Genomic DNA, 14,353 nt, shown 5'->3' with positions numbered 1-14,353 from the left:
AGAAGTATTCATTGGCTAACCTTCAAAACATTGAAAATTCAACAGTTCTAAGGTTGGCTGATATTAACAAGCGATCCTTTATGTGCATTAGTCTTGTAGCGAGTAGTCTTGGCCAGGGTGAGATCACATGACCTCTGCTATGATCGGTCATAACGAACACCATGTGCAAACGGTTTCCAGCAATAGCCTCCTTTAAGATTGACCTGAATTATTCTTTCCTGCCAGGACCCAAAAAACAATACTCTTGAGAGCATAAAATTGTTTTTAATTGGGTGAGATTTTCCTTGATATAACAAGAGTGAGATGTAAAAATCTAGAAAGAAGGTTGTGAAAATGTGGACTTCATAGTATACAGCGGCCATTTGAATTGGGGTCAGATGTTAAATTCTATTTTCTGAGCCTTTTGGAAAAAATAATGAAACTATTTTCTTTGTGATAAATTCCTTCCTAAGTTCTGGAACATTTTCATTCTACATTTATTTTGTTTGTTCTTTCCACAAACTTGACTCTGAACTGCAATCTGTGATGATCTTGGTTTGAATAATAATCCCTAGAAGACTTTTTAAAATAGTACGTAAAACCTAGCTTGGCTTATGCAATTAGTACCACTTATTGTACCTTTTAAAATTTTATTTCTTGTAAGAGAATACTTTAATAATAATTCTAATATTGAAATATTCAAAATTACAAAGCCAGGTACAGATTTCAAACTCTTTTAACAAAGTGGTTTATTGCTCTGTTTGTCTTTTGTGACAGAGGTCTATTTTATATTCAGTTTATGTTTTCTGGAAACCGATATTTGAGACTAGTAAAAATTACTTGGTTCTTTCTTGAACCCAGAAGGGCTGATGGAAACTTTGTTAGGGTCGACAGTCTGGGACCTTCAGCCCACAACACCTAGCAGAATGGCACATGATGAGTTCAGGGAGTGCTGAACCAAGAATCCCTTTACTTGCTAGGAATTATCCAGCTTTTAGCAAAATAGTAGGCTCGGGCAGCGGCTCTTTCGCAGCTGACGAACACTTATATCAAGTGGTTTCCCAGGCATTGGTGCCTTTGCCTCTTTTTGAGAGTGCTGTTGCCCTGTGAGAATTCATAACTGGTCTGCATTTATGTAGCCATAATCTCTTGCAATAGCTTCATTGATACTTGATTTCCATAGAAAAGCTTTATGGATTCTAATGAGTCACAGCTCTGGAGGCACCAGCCATTCCCCCTCCCTATCAGTGAGCACCATTGTACCCAATCTGTACTGATTGTGCCTGTGGATGACAACCTACTTGAGTGATGGGAGGAAGGCAGAGTAATTTATTAAAGTAATTACAAAGAAACCAAACAAAAGGAGCAATTACAGTGCTGTTAACATGCAATTTGTTATTTTATCACTGAAACATTTGGAGCTTGGTTGAGTATCTCCATCTTATTTGTGGGTCTCTGTTTTTTTTTTCCCCTTATCAATCCCCCTCTTTTTCCCCCTGTAAATCCCTAACAGGTACATAATTTATTAAATTCTCTATACCCAGGTCTGAAGTTAGATGGGTTTCTTGAGATCCTGACTCCCCACCCTGCCTCTTCTTTGGCCATTTTTAAAACTGGATCCAGGAAGCATTGCTGAGAAAATGTGTTTTGGGTACCATTAGGAAGGAAGTCTGATCTGTTTAATTTTATGCCATTAACTTTTCATCTGTTCTGTAGATTTATTTTTTTAAGAATCCACAATGTCCTAAAAATGTTCTGAGAATTCTTCATGTACCAAAATTCCTCCCCATTTTCAACTAGAATAGCAGGGAAAATTACAATATAGTCATCCACTTTGCCTCACGCACTTATTCACAACTTTTAAAAAGAATGTTTGAATGGTGCTATTAATACAATAGTAGCTCACGCTTGCCATGTGTCATGCAGTGTTCTCAGTGCTTTACATGTTTCAGCTCATATAAATGTCACTTTAAAGTAGAGTCAGAAGTCAGCAGTATACTGGGAGGATGTTGAGACTGCATCAAATCCTTTGTGAAACTAGATTGAGGTATGAACACTTCAAATAATTGCTATAGAAAAAATGCTTTGGGCAAAGATTTTAAAATTCCTTTTAACCCATATTGTTGACAGCTCTAGACCACCAGCATAAAGTGCCTGTTTCTTAATTAGGGCAATCCCAACCGGAATGTATTTTGAAAACACTTGGAAGAGTGCAGATAATTACACTGTTGACTCTAGCAGGTCTTATTCCTGCGGCCATAAACTTTCTATGTCATGAAAGATTAAAACCGTTTTAATATAAAGCAAAAGAGTTCTGCTGGATAAGAGAGGCAGGGAGAGAAGAATTCTGTGGCTTTTTAGTTACTTTTATAGGAAACACTAGCTACATTCCTGTGACAGAATGCTTTCTTGGACAGTCATTCCCATCCCAGGCATTTTAATGAGCTGCTGTTTTGTGCCTGGCATCATATGGCACTAAGATGCATTATTTTAGTAGTGCCTAGTGGTGTCAGTGCAGTTTAAGCCTGTCATTGTTTCCATTAATCTTCTATTTTAGGAAGCCAATACTAGCACGTAGGGAAGTGCTCAGCCAACATGCACTTCATTTATATATCTGGGTCTCTGCACACAGGAAAAGTGATATCCAAGCCTCGTATCCCCGACACTTAGAAAAGGACCCAATCGCATGCACACTCTCAGTAAATATTTGTTGAATGAATTAAATGAAAGAATCCCATGAGTAACACTAGTTTTCTTAAGAACTCATACCTGGCTATGGCTATGCTTTAAAAAAATTTTTTATTCAACTGTCCAGGGTTTTATTTAATAATTATTTTTTAATGATGGAGATTTTCATTAAAGTACATTTGGTAGAGTTTTCCTGGCTTTATAGGTCATCTCTTTCATCTCTTCTGTAAACAGCTAGGAGCCAGGAAGAGCTGAGATTTGTCACAGCTCTGAAATTATATGCCTCTTGAGTTAGTCACTTGACTTTTGCTTTCACATGAAAACCCTTTTATTTAATAAGCCAGTTAAGCCCATTTACATTACTTGATAAAATCTATGTTTGGCCTCAATTCATTTATTTTTATTGTGGTATCACATATATTATAATATCTGCCATTTTAACCATTTTTAAATGTACAATGTAGTGGCATTAATTAACATTCACAATGTTGTACTCCCATCACCACCACTTGTTAGCAAAACTTTCATCACCCGAAACACATTCTGTACCCGCTAAGCTGGCTTATGGCTTTGTGATATACATATATTTTGTCCATCTTTTCCATCTTCTGGTATTTAGGAAGGTTTGTATTGTTGTTCTAATGGTTACTTTTAAATAATACCACTTTTATTTTTGCCACTTTTGCCTTTTGTGTGTGTGTGTGTGTGTTTCTAGTGTATAGATTCCCTGCTGTGTGCAATAGTGAAATTTAACATTAACCTCTTCTTGCCCCTCCTCCTCTCTTCCCCATCATCTGACTTGAAGTATTATCTTTTTACTTCCAGATAATATCTGTAAGAAAATTAACAAGCTTAATATGTTTTTCATATAATTTTCCCATCATACTCTTTCTATGATGTCAGAGCATGTAGACAGTACATACTTTCCTGTATCCTTTATAAGATCACTTAGTTTTAATCCTCATGTACATCTATAATGCTCGTCATCCCTCCTTATATTGGTGTCTCTTCTGTCATTTTGGTTTTCTAAAGCTAGTTACCTGGTATATTTCTGAGGAAGAGCTTATGACAACTATATACCCTGAGTTCTTGCAAATCAATAAGTTTGTTCAGATTGTACATGAAGGTCAGTTCAGCTGGATATAAAGTCTTTGGTACATGTTTTCTTTATTTGAGTATGTTAAATATGTTACTCCATTGTCCTCTTTCCTAAAGTCTTGGTGTCAGAAAGTCTGATGCTAGGCTCATTTCTTTCCCTCAGGGGAACTTTGTCTTTTCTCCTGGACACCCATATTTTTCCCTTTAAATTCCAATAATTTTACTGTAATATGTCTGATTGTCTCATTGTGGGTCAATTTTCCCAGCTGTAACTTGGATTTTGAGGTTTATTTTCCTCCTTTGTAAAATGAGAATAATGATAGCTTTTTTTTTTTTGTTTGCTCACAGTTGTTTTGAAGACCATGTTGTATATTAAGTGCTTTGAATTTAGTTTACTGTTTTGTTGCTTTTTAAAGTCTCTTTTTCTGAACCTTAAAATTAGAGTGCCTCATTTTACAGATGAGCAAACAGATTTGAGTTGATATGTGAGAAATCTAAAATGGATACTCGGCGGAGTCTTGTCTATATCCTGCCAGTAAGTAAATTGATGATGACTCTGTATGGTAAAAGAGCTCACTGTACCCACCCAGGGTGGGCTCAAAGCAGTTGTGCTTTTTGAAATTATCTTACCTAGTAAACTCCGATTTCCCACTTGAAACTCTGGGTTTACATGATCTCAATTTATGAATGCATAGAACAATACACAGAAAAAAAATTAAAATAGTCTATTTTTCAGATAATAAGGAGAGTTGAAAACCCAGTTGGTTTCATCAGCCAACATTTTTCTTACATTTGTTGTACATAAGGCCCTGTATGAGAACTGGATAGAAAATACCCTAGAAACATGAGTTGTCATTTCTGGCTGCGAGGATGGTAAAACACACAACATATCCACGATCAGTTACAAAGTCGCATGTGATAAATGAATCCAAACCAGTGTAGCACAAACCAAGGATATGAGTAGATGGTGCATTTTACCTAAGGCCACCCTGGACTAGAATTTCCATGCCTGGGCCTTGTTTTGATAAAGCAGCCCTTTTTACATGCAGACTGGAAGTTGTGGTGGGGAATTTGGTAATTGAGTTAACTAAATCCATTTTAATGCTTTTACCTGATTTGTAAGCACAGGTAGAGGTTTGATTGATGTCATAGAAATAGTATTAGTGTCTTTATTTGGATATGTGAATGTGCTAGAAGATGAGGAGAAAGTGAGACTTTTCCTACGTTTTGCAGATTTTAGGGAAGCGTAAAGGAAAAGGGTGACAATCATCAAAGCAAAGAAAACCACTGGAGCCAAAGCACGGCAATGAGCTTCTATGCCACTGGGGTGGAGCTCTGGAGTAAAGAACAAATTGGGGGCTGAGGCAAGCCATGCCAATTGGAGGAAAGTTCTAGAAAATCTTCAGTTAGCCTGGACGGGTTATAACAGAGAGACCGTGTTTAGACGGTGTCGGGTAGAGACTAGGATGGGGCTGGAAGACCCTGCCAGGGCTGAGCCCACATCCATGTCCAGAAGAAAGAAGGCAGCGAGTGACCAGCCAAGCCATGTCTGCCATGGCTATGGAAGGAAGTGATGGTGCAGGTGCCACGGATTTACCACCACTGGACTAGAGCCAAGGAAACCAGCCAGGAGGACATTATAACAAACAAAACACAAAGTTATAAGGGTGAGATGGGAGTGAGGGCCATCATAACGTCCCCATCACCAACAACAGATCTGGAAGATATTTAGCCAAAAGAAGCAACGAGATTCGAAGTCAGGCTAACACATGTGCTTTAGGTAAGTGTTTCCTTAATGAATGAACAGATGGAATACAGTGGATGGAGAGAAAAGAGGCGCGAAAAATGATTTCACCGTGTTGAGACCACAAAAAGAAGGTCCTGACAGAAGAGTGGGATATCTATTGCATTAAACTGGATCATGAATCTGGAACCAATTATACCATTGAGTTGACTTCCAAATTGTTATTAAACTTGTTATTAAGAGGTAAAGGATAGCAAAGAGACCCAGGGGCATACGTGTGGTGTGCCGGTTTGTATATATATTATGTCCCCCAGAAAAAGCCATATCACTTGCTGCAATCTTGTGGGGGCAGATTGATTAATCTTTTTGATGAGGGTGTGAACTCTTGACTGGATGTTTCCATGGAGATGTGACCCACCCAACTGTGGGTAATAACTTTGATTAGATTATTTCCGTGGAGATATGGCCCCGCCCATTCAGGGTGGGTCTTGATTGACATCCTATAAAAGAACTCACAAACAAAAGGACCTCAGAGCAGCTGAAAGTGACTTTTTGAGAGCTGAGAGAGACATTTTGGAGACGGCCGCCGAAAGCAGTCTTTTGCTGACACTTGGGAGATGCTAGCCCAGTGTCTGCTCCAGAGAAGCTAAGAGAGGAAAAAACGCCCCAAGAGCAGCATTTTGAGGAATGCTGAGTGAGGAGTGGAACACAACCCAGGATCAGCAGATGCCAGCCATGTGCCTTCCCAGCTAACAGAGGTTTTCCAGATGCCATTGGCCTAACTTCGGGAAGGTGTACTCATGTTGATGTCTTAGATTTGGACATTTTCATGACTTCAGATTGTAAATTTGTGACCAAATAAACTCCCTTTATAACAGCCAATCCATTACTGGTATTTTGTGTAACGGTAGCATTGGCAAACCAGAACATGTGGTAAAGCAGTTTCAGGTAAAGCATCTGAAAGAAGTCGAGAACACACAGGGAAAGAGAAAGAAGCGGGCACAGCACGCCCACCCCTTCTCGGGCATGGAGCTAGGCCCCTGCTACAGAGGATCACACTCCAGCCTCCTTTAAAGCAGGCAGGCGGAAGGAGGGAACTGAACTGTAAACCCCAGTGGGGACGTGTTCTTGGTTCTGGTCTGCGTTCCAGTGGGTGTGAACCCACTGTAAATGGGAGCTCTTCATGATGTTGCTTCAGTTAGGGCATGGCCCCACTGAATCAGGGAGAATTTTAATCCAGATTATGTAGTCCTTCATAAGCAGAGTGGAAGTCAGATGGGGAGAGAAGTCATGGGGAGCGGCCAGAAGATGGAACTTGAGGGAACCGGAAAGAGAAAGGAGAAGACGCCGACACGTGCATTGCCACGTGACGGAAAAGCCAAAGAACCCCAAAGATTGCCAGCCAAAAGATACCAACCTGGGGAAGAAGCAAGCCTTCTAGCCTCTGAAACCACAAGCCAATTAAACCCTGTTGTTAAGTGAGTCCATTGTATATTTGTTTTAGCAGCCAGGAAACTAAAACATGGCATGATCCCATTTTAAAGATGGGACAAAAAAGGCTCAGAGGTGAGGCTATTTCTCAAGTGCCATCTAAACTAGGGAAGGACTGAGCAAGGATTCAACCTGAGGTCTATTAAATGTCAATGCTCAGGCATTTCTGATCTATTCTGTCTCTCAGAGTTAATGGGACAAATGAACAGACAAAAATGGAATGTTTAACCTAACCTTCAACTACTCGAAGAAATATGTCTATTTTCTGCTTACAGTAAACATTAATCACCTACAGATATTTTACAAGGAAAGAAGTTGTTTTCTTCAGTGGAAATCACTGAGGCCGCATCCAATTTTCAGCTTTAAAGAGTTCCTACAATATGAAGAAAAGGTGTGTTTCATAATAAAATTCCAATGTTTCAAAGATAGGATTTTAATTCCACTGTAATCTAGATTTAAAGTTGGTGGTGGGCACTGGCAATGAGAGAGTGGTGTGTTCAAGTCAAGCCATCTTCTCTAATGCAGGCTGGCTCTGCCCTCCTGCAGGCCCCAGCTCTCATGTCACCTCTTCAATGCGACCTCTGACCCCCAGCCTAGAGCAGCCTCTACTCCGCCAGGGTGAATGACACACGCTGCTTTACTGTCTTCACTGGCACCGCTGCTGTCTGAAATTAACTACTTTATTTATCACCCAGTTTATTATCTGTCTTCTCTCTCTATCCTAATTCCCCAAGAGACAACCACTAAAACAGACTTGTTCCTCCTGCCCCGACACCTAGAGGAGTGCCCAGTATAGAAAAGGTACCTCATAAACATTTGTACCACGAAAGAGCCAATCCTAGAAACTCACTTCTTTCCGTGTCCTGTGTTCTGCTGCCTGAATCCTCTGATCCATTTCCTCTTCCAGCTCACTCAGCTGCATGGCTGCCTTGTCCTGGGCTCTGCAATCCAAAGGACATGTGCCTTCGCGTTATACTCTCAGACTAGTCAGATGAAGAGGAAACTCAGAACTCATCTATTTCAAGCCCCATATTATATACATGAGGAGATGCAATATTCAAAATAACATCCCCTAGTGATTTCACATGATAAAATGAAATTGGTAATTTGTCCATTTCAGTGCAAAGTTATGTTAAAACTAGACATTAAACAAATGAAATTAGATAAAATTATGTTAAATTAGATTGTAGCAAAGAATAGGTGAAGATATCGAATCATTGGGAAGCTCAGTAAATTGCAAAAATCCTATTTGCTGCCATGACAGAGCTACACACTGGATGTAAAAGAACCCCGTAATAGGAGTAAAAGTGTTGGGAGAAAACATGGTGAGAAGGATGTACCTATCTACCTGTTGATGAGCAGGTAGAATGGTGTAGCCTTTCTGAAGGTCAGTGTGGTTGTTCCACAAAAAGTTAAGTATGTGGAGACCAAAAGGTCCTGCATCCTCATTATGGGGTATGTCATTTGAAGATCTGAGAGCAGAGACATGAATGAACATTTGCAACCTGGTGTTCATGGAGGCAGTAATCATGATTTACAAAGGGTGCAGATGACCTAAGGGTACATTGACTTAAGAATGGAATAGTGTACTGTGGTGTACACATACAGTGGAACATTGAGCAACTACAAGAAGGAGTGAAGCTGTGAGACACACGAGGTGAATGGGTCCTGTACACAGTATTTGAGTGAAGTACACCAGAAATAAAGGCAAACACTTTAATGCCTCACCAATATGGACTAACTACAAATGTGTAAACTCAGAATTGAATCTTAGAACATAGCCTAACGTGGACATAATTATTGTAATAGTCCCTAGATTGTAAGCTCTTACAGCAGTTAACTCTATCCCTGAATTGTAATGCCTGTCTCTAAACTTTGAGATGCTGATCCCCTAGCATATAACCTGATTGGTCTCCGGAACAATGCATATCTCTGAGACACCTGAAACTCAGAGCTAGAGCTCGGCAGATATGAATGTCAGTATTAGTGCATACAGCCACTGTTCAAAGAAAGAAAAAAAAAGCTGAAAAAGAGCCCAGACTTGAATTAGTGATATGAATGAAGCAGGTCTGGTTAAGACCAGGTCAAGCCAGGCCAAAGGGTAAAGGTTGAAACTGATTGTGTTTTAAACTTGAACTTCCATGTGAGACCAAGGGAATAGATATCTATTTGGGAAAGGATCTAAATTTTCTAAACGGTACAACTCTACAGTCGATTTGTTCAAACACCACAATTCCATGGAACTTTGAATAGAAAGTGAGATATGATAGGTTAGTGTAGGCTGGAGTGAAATAGTGACACATCCCAGAGTAATTTGGGCAGATAATAAAAAACATATTTACAGCCTCCCCCTCCCCAGCCCCGAGGATCTGGGGGAAGGTGCGGATGTGTTGGACATCCTCACCTGGACTGGTGTTGATGTTGTCACAAACATTGGGACTGGCGATTTGATGTGCTGAGCCCTCGATCATGGGACTTGCTCTTATGAAGCTTGCTACTGCAAAGGAGAGTCTAAACTTGCATATAATTGTGCCTCAGTGTCTCCCCGGAGTACCTCTTTGTTGCTCAGATGTGGCCTCTCTCTCTCTAACTGAGCCATCTCGACAGGTGAACTCGCTGCCCTACCCCCCATGTGGGACCCGACTCCCAGGGCTGTAAATCTCCCTGGTAATGCAGAATACGATTCCTGGGGATGAATGTGGACCTGGCATCGTGGGACTGAGAATATCTTCTTGACCAAAAGGGGAATGCAGAATGAGACGAAATAGTTTCAGTGGCTGAGAGATTTCAAATGGAGTTGAGAGGTCACTCTGGTGAACATTCTTATGCACTATATAGATAACATGTCTTTGGTTTTAATGCATTGGAGTAGCTAGAAGGAAATACCTGGAACTACCAAACTCCAACCCAGCAGTCTGGACTCCTGAAGACAATTATATAGTAATGTAGATTATAAGGGGTGACAGTGTGTGATTGTGTAGACCTTGTGGCTCACACCCCCTTTATCTAGTGTATGGATGAGTAGAGAAATGGGGATGAAAACTAAAGGACAATGGGGTGGGATGGGGGGGATGATTGGGTGTTCTTTTTTCACTTTTATTTTTTATTCTTGTTCTGGTTCTTTCTGATGTAAAGAAAATATTCAGAGATAGATTGTGGTGACGAACGCATAACTATGTGGATCATACTGTGGACAGCGGATTGTATACCATGGATGATTGTATGGTGTGTGAATGTATTTCAATAAAACTGAATTTAATTTAAAAAAAAAAAAAACCCATAGCAAAAAAATAGTTTAAATATAATTTTGATATTGCATTATATAAAACTTCAATGCTATATGCTAAAATTAAAAGGGAAAGAAGAGCTCTAAAACAATACTTATTTCTCTTTGTCCCCTTAAGATAAGGTTGCTTTCTAGAAAACTTCTGTTTCTTTTAGTAACTGAATTAAATCTCTCTCTGTAGAGACAGAACATTCTGATTTGCTAGAAAGTTAGAAATGGAAATATTTAGGTGAGAAGGGGTCAAGGATAATTTTATTTTGCAGTTGTCTAGTATGGAGTTGTGTGTCACTTTACAGCATTTGGAGTTTTCAGATTAAACCCTAAAAAGAAAAAAACAGAATTGTTTTCTTTCAGCTTCATATCTAATTATTTAGCTTGTCATATGCATATGCCTTGCCCACCCAAATAGATTACAAGCTACATGAAAGCAGAAACCATGAGTTCTCGAGAGCCAATTCACCCTGGACCAATGACATTTTATTAATAAATGGTAGAGAGCAGAGCTTAAATGTAAAAATAGGCCCCCATCTTCCTGTTTGAGGAGCTTCTGCTACACCACCCAACCTGCTTTAACTTATTTGCTCCCTCACAACACAATTTGTTCATGTATTAGTTTAATTTCTACATAAAACTCCAAACTAGTGTTGGAAAGTGGGGAAGACCCCAAAGTAAATTTTTGAATAGCTTCTCACTGTTTTCTACTCCTATTTATTTTCCCCTCACACACAGACTTCCTCAGGTTATGTTAACCACTGTTTGGAAAGACAGCTTGTTTCTGTTTCTAAGTTCCTGCTACAGAAATTACATATCTCCACAGCAATTTTTTTTTGTCAAATCTGGGACAGTAAAAGCTAAGCCAGAAGTTCCTTCTTGTTTGTTATGACCACTTTTTCAAGCCAGTCCTTCTAACAACCACCCAGTCCCCAAAATATCTGGGACCTCTCCCTGAATGTGTTCTCCCTGCCATTCTCATTTCTCAGCAACTCTTGTTCTTTTCTGTTTTTTCTGTCTTTGTTTTTTTTTTCGGTTGTAAATCAGGGAGCCCATGAACAGCGTTTGCCCTGGCAATTCCTAACTCTTGGCATGTTGGAACTGTGCACGATAACCTGGCCCGGGGCCCCGCAAACAAAGAGAAGACAGAAGCAGCTCTTCCACCATCTCCTAACCATACACGGGGCTGAGGATGTTCCTTGGCTAAGAATGTAAGGGAATGATCACAGGTCAGCATTTAAACATATAAGTGAGGTCTTCAACAGCTAAGAGAGAGGGGCAAATAGAAACTGCTTGGCTCAGAATGGAGCCAGGCTCCAGATCCCAGCCAGAGAGCACAGGCTTTGAAAGGAGAAGGGCGTTCAGGGAGAAGACACCAGCACAGCTCATCCTAATGCGACGTGCTAATCCATGGGAGAGAGGTAGTGATGAGAACATAAAGGACACTGCTCCCTTATTCCCTTTGGGTTTACATGGAACTGTCCTTAGAAGCTGTGTGCATGTGTGTGTCCACATACCATTGTGTGGGTCTGTGTGTACCTGTGTGTGTTTTAATAGAAATTCACTGGAGAATCTGAAGAATCCACGTGTGTGCCTGCCAGTCACCCCTTAAGGGAAGCCAACTCTGGGGTTCGGGTCCTTACTCCAGAATATTCTCCAACATTTGGAGATCTAATGACCACCTTTTATTACCCTAATGCAGACCCCTAGAAGGCAAATGAGGTCAGGAACTGAAATCAGAAGAAACCCCCCATGAGAAGTTTAACTCTTGCATGCCTACATTTTCCCTTCTCCATTTTTATTCCCTTCAGTGACTTCAAAGGGTCAACTATGACAGCTTCATCTTCTTGCTGAGGGGGAGAATAGAGAGAGGAGCTGAAAGAAAGTGGAAACTGCAGCACCGACCTCCCCAGCCCCCAATGCAGTAAGGGCAGCACCCATCAAAGGGGTGTATTTATAAGTTCCAGACACCAGCGGGGTGGGGTGCGCAGCAGCTGGGAGTGGGGAGAAGCACGTGGCAGTGAGAAGCGTCTGTGCAGCACAGCGCCCAGGATGTGCGACAGACAAAGCACCCTCTCTTTCCCATAGTTTGGTCCTGCTGGGGAAAAGAGGCTGACACTTGGTAATGCAACAATGTAAATGCTGCTACCACATGGGGTTGCTGTTAAAACCCGTAAGCCATCCTCTGTAAGCCAGTTATAGCTTAGATAAAATTACTGTATTATATAGTGAGGGTGTAACAGGTTTTTGGCTTTAGCTCAGGTGGGAGGGTCAGGTGAGCAGGGCTAGAAAGAGGGAAAGAAGCCTTGCTCCACCTGTGTGGAGATGAATATTGTCATCCTCCTTTTGCAAATGCAAAAGCTGAGGCTCAGGGAAATGCAATAACCTTCCCAGGGTCACACACCTATAGGCGACAAAGCCAGTCTTCAAAGGGAGTTACGCCCACCTCTCGGGACAGACCATTTCCTGTAGTTCAATTACCTCGATGTAAGATTTTTTTGAAAATGTCTTCAAATTGTTACATATCTAATTACTGGCCTAGAATAGTTGATATAATGGGATCACAGAGATCTACTGACTGACCGTTGGCTGACCCCACAAGTTACCGCCTGATCAACTTCCCCTCTCAGCGCTATCATAAGGTGATAACGCAGCTCAGTCCATTTGCCACACGGGTCAGAGAGCAAGTTAAAGGACCACCTAGAAAGGATGACTTCCATACCTCTTCACGGCAATGGCCAGGTTTTCCATTTCCGGGCTCTGAAGTTTGATCTCACAGATACAGTTCGTTATAACGTGTTCATATGGCTGAATGAGTCTCAACTCCACGAGGTTGATGTTTTCATACAGGGTACTAACTTGCTCTTTCTGCCAAAAATAAAAAAAAAATTGTTAGTAACCAATAAAATAACATAAAAAGGTAAATTTGCAGAGCATTTTTTAAGAGACACATAAGTAAAGAACCAAGGTGGGAAAGAGCAGCAGGAATAGAATGACCTAGAATGAAGAGAAAGCAGTCAGAGATACTGTTGCGTTATTCTTGATGCCAGAAGACAGAGACCTATAAAAGCCCTGGAAAAGAAAAGGGGGGAATTGACAAGGAAACGTTTTTTTTTTGGTCATGGCTGTTTTTTCTGTTTTGTTTTGTTTTTTTTTTTTAAATAGAAAGATAAAAAAAAGTTACAGAAAAAAATTAGTTAACATGAAGTCATTTACTTAATTCCATGTTGCTCTAATCTCCCATAAGATGTGTTTTAGCCTTTATAGTCTAAGAGTGGATATACCTATTCTTTTATATTCAGTTACAAATTATTTCTTTAAATTAATATTTATACATGTATTTCTGTGTGACAGTCCACATACTTTATTACCTTTCATTAAAATACAGAAATGTCCAGAGCTATTTTAGTAGAACATTTGACAAGAGTTGGTAACCAATGTGATGGAGAATACAGGGGAGAGTTGGTGAAGATGGTGGTGTCCTTGACTCACAGTTTAGGAGAGGGAGCTGGTGTACTAGGTGGAATCAGCATGATCTATGAACAGTTCACTTTTTATTTGTAGTTAATGAAAACCATCTACCTCAGCTGCTATCCATGGGATGCTTTCACTGTGTGTGCACTTCACCACCAGCACCACTGCCCCACCGTAGCCAAAGCTTCTCTGGAGTGATGGCGGCTTACTGTCCTCTGTGGGCGGCTCACTCCATCAGAAACCATCCACCCCGTCCTCCCTTCTCCTGATCCCACTGGAGAGCCAGGCTCGGTAACAGTCAACCCAAGCTGTGACTATGCTGTGACAGTGGCAGCACTTCTTGAGAATAAAGAACATTTACGCCAGTGGGAAGAAGAAGTGCCGGGAATTTAGATAACACGAAATTCTGTGGATCAGAGATGATAATTTACCATACTCCCAGCATCATAGAATGCCACCAACTGGCATCAAGTTTAGAAATGTTAAGGATAGCAAATAATCAAAACAAAGCTAACCACTTTCACACACTGAATTATCTACGAAACCGTATCCAGTGGCTTGGATAATCCTTAAGTTCAGTGATCTGCTATGATTATAAAAGT

At 40.5% G+C, this 14,353-nt stretch overlaps 1 protein-coding gene and 1 long non-coding RNA gene across 4 annotated transcripts in view; one reads left to right on the top strand and one right to left on the bottom strand.

The window, feature by feature from the left end:
• The window catches only part of LOC119505047 (zinc finger protein 300-like), a 129,584-nt gene that overhangs the window by 107,843 nt on the left and 7,388 nt on the right, over positions 1 to 14,353 (top strand). The window contains exon 7 of one of the 3 annotated variants that reach the window (XM_037797754.1): positions 4,999 to 5,522. The exons of the other annotated variants lie outside the window; for them this stretch is intronic. The gene's annotated coding sequence lies outside the window, so the exon portion shown is untranslated. Of the gene's footprint in view, positions 1 to 4,998; positions 5,523 to 14,353 lie in introns of those variants that run through there. 3 annotated transcript variants of the gene reach the window in all.
• LOC119505048 lies at positions 7,341 to 13,139 on the bottom strand. Its single transcript, XR_005210674.1, has 3 exons — positions 13,000 to 13,139; positions 7,851 to 7,941; positions 7,341 to 7,373 (listed from the first exon to the last, which is right to left on the bottom strand). It is a non-coding gene; the product is annotated as an uncharacterized LOC119505048 (long non-coding RNA).

The sequence above is a fragment of the Choloepus didactylus genome, chromosome 10 (assembly GCF_015220235.1).
Source record: "Choloepus didactylus isolate mChoDid1 chromosome 10, mChoDid1.pri, whole genome shotgun sequence".
In the NCBI taxonomy this organism is placed as follows: domain Eukaryota; kingdom Metazoa; phylum Chordata; class Mammalia; order Pilosa; family Megalonychidae; genus Choloepus; species Choloepus didactylus.
This window is presented reverse-complemented; position numbering and strand designations above follow the sequence as displayed.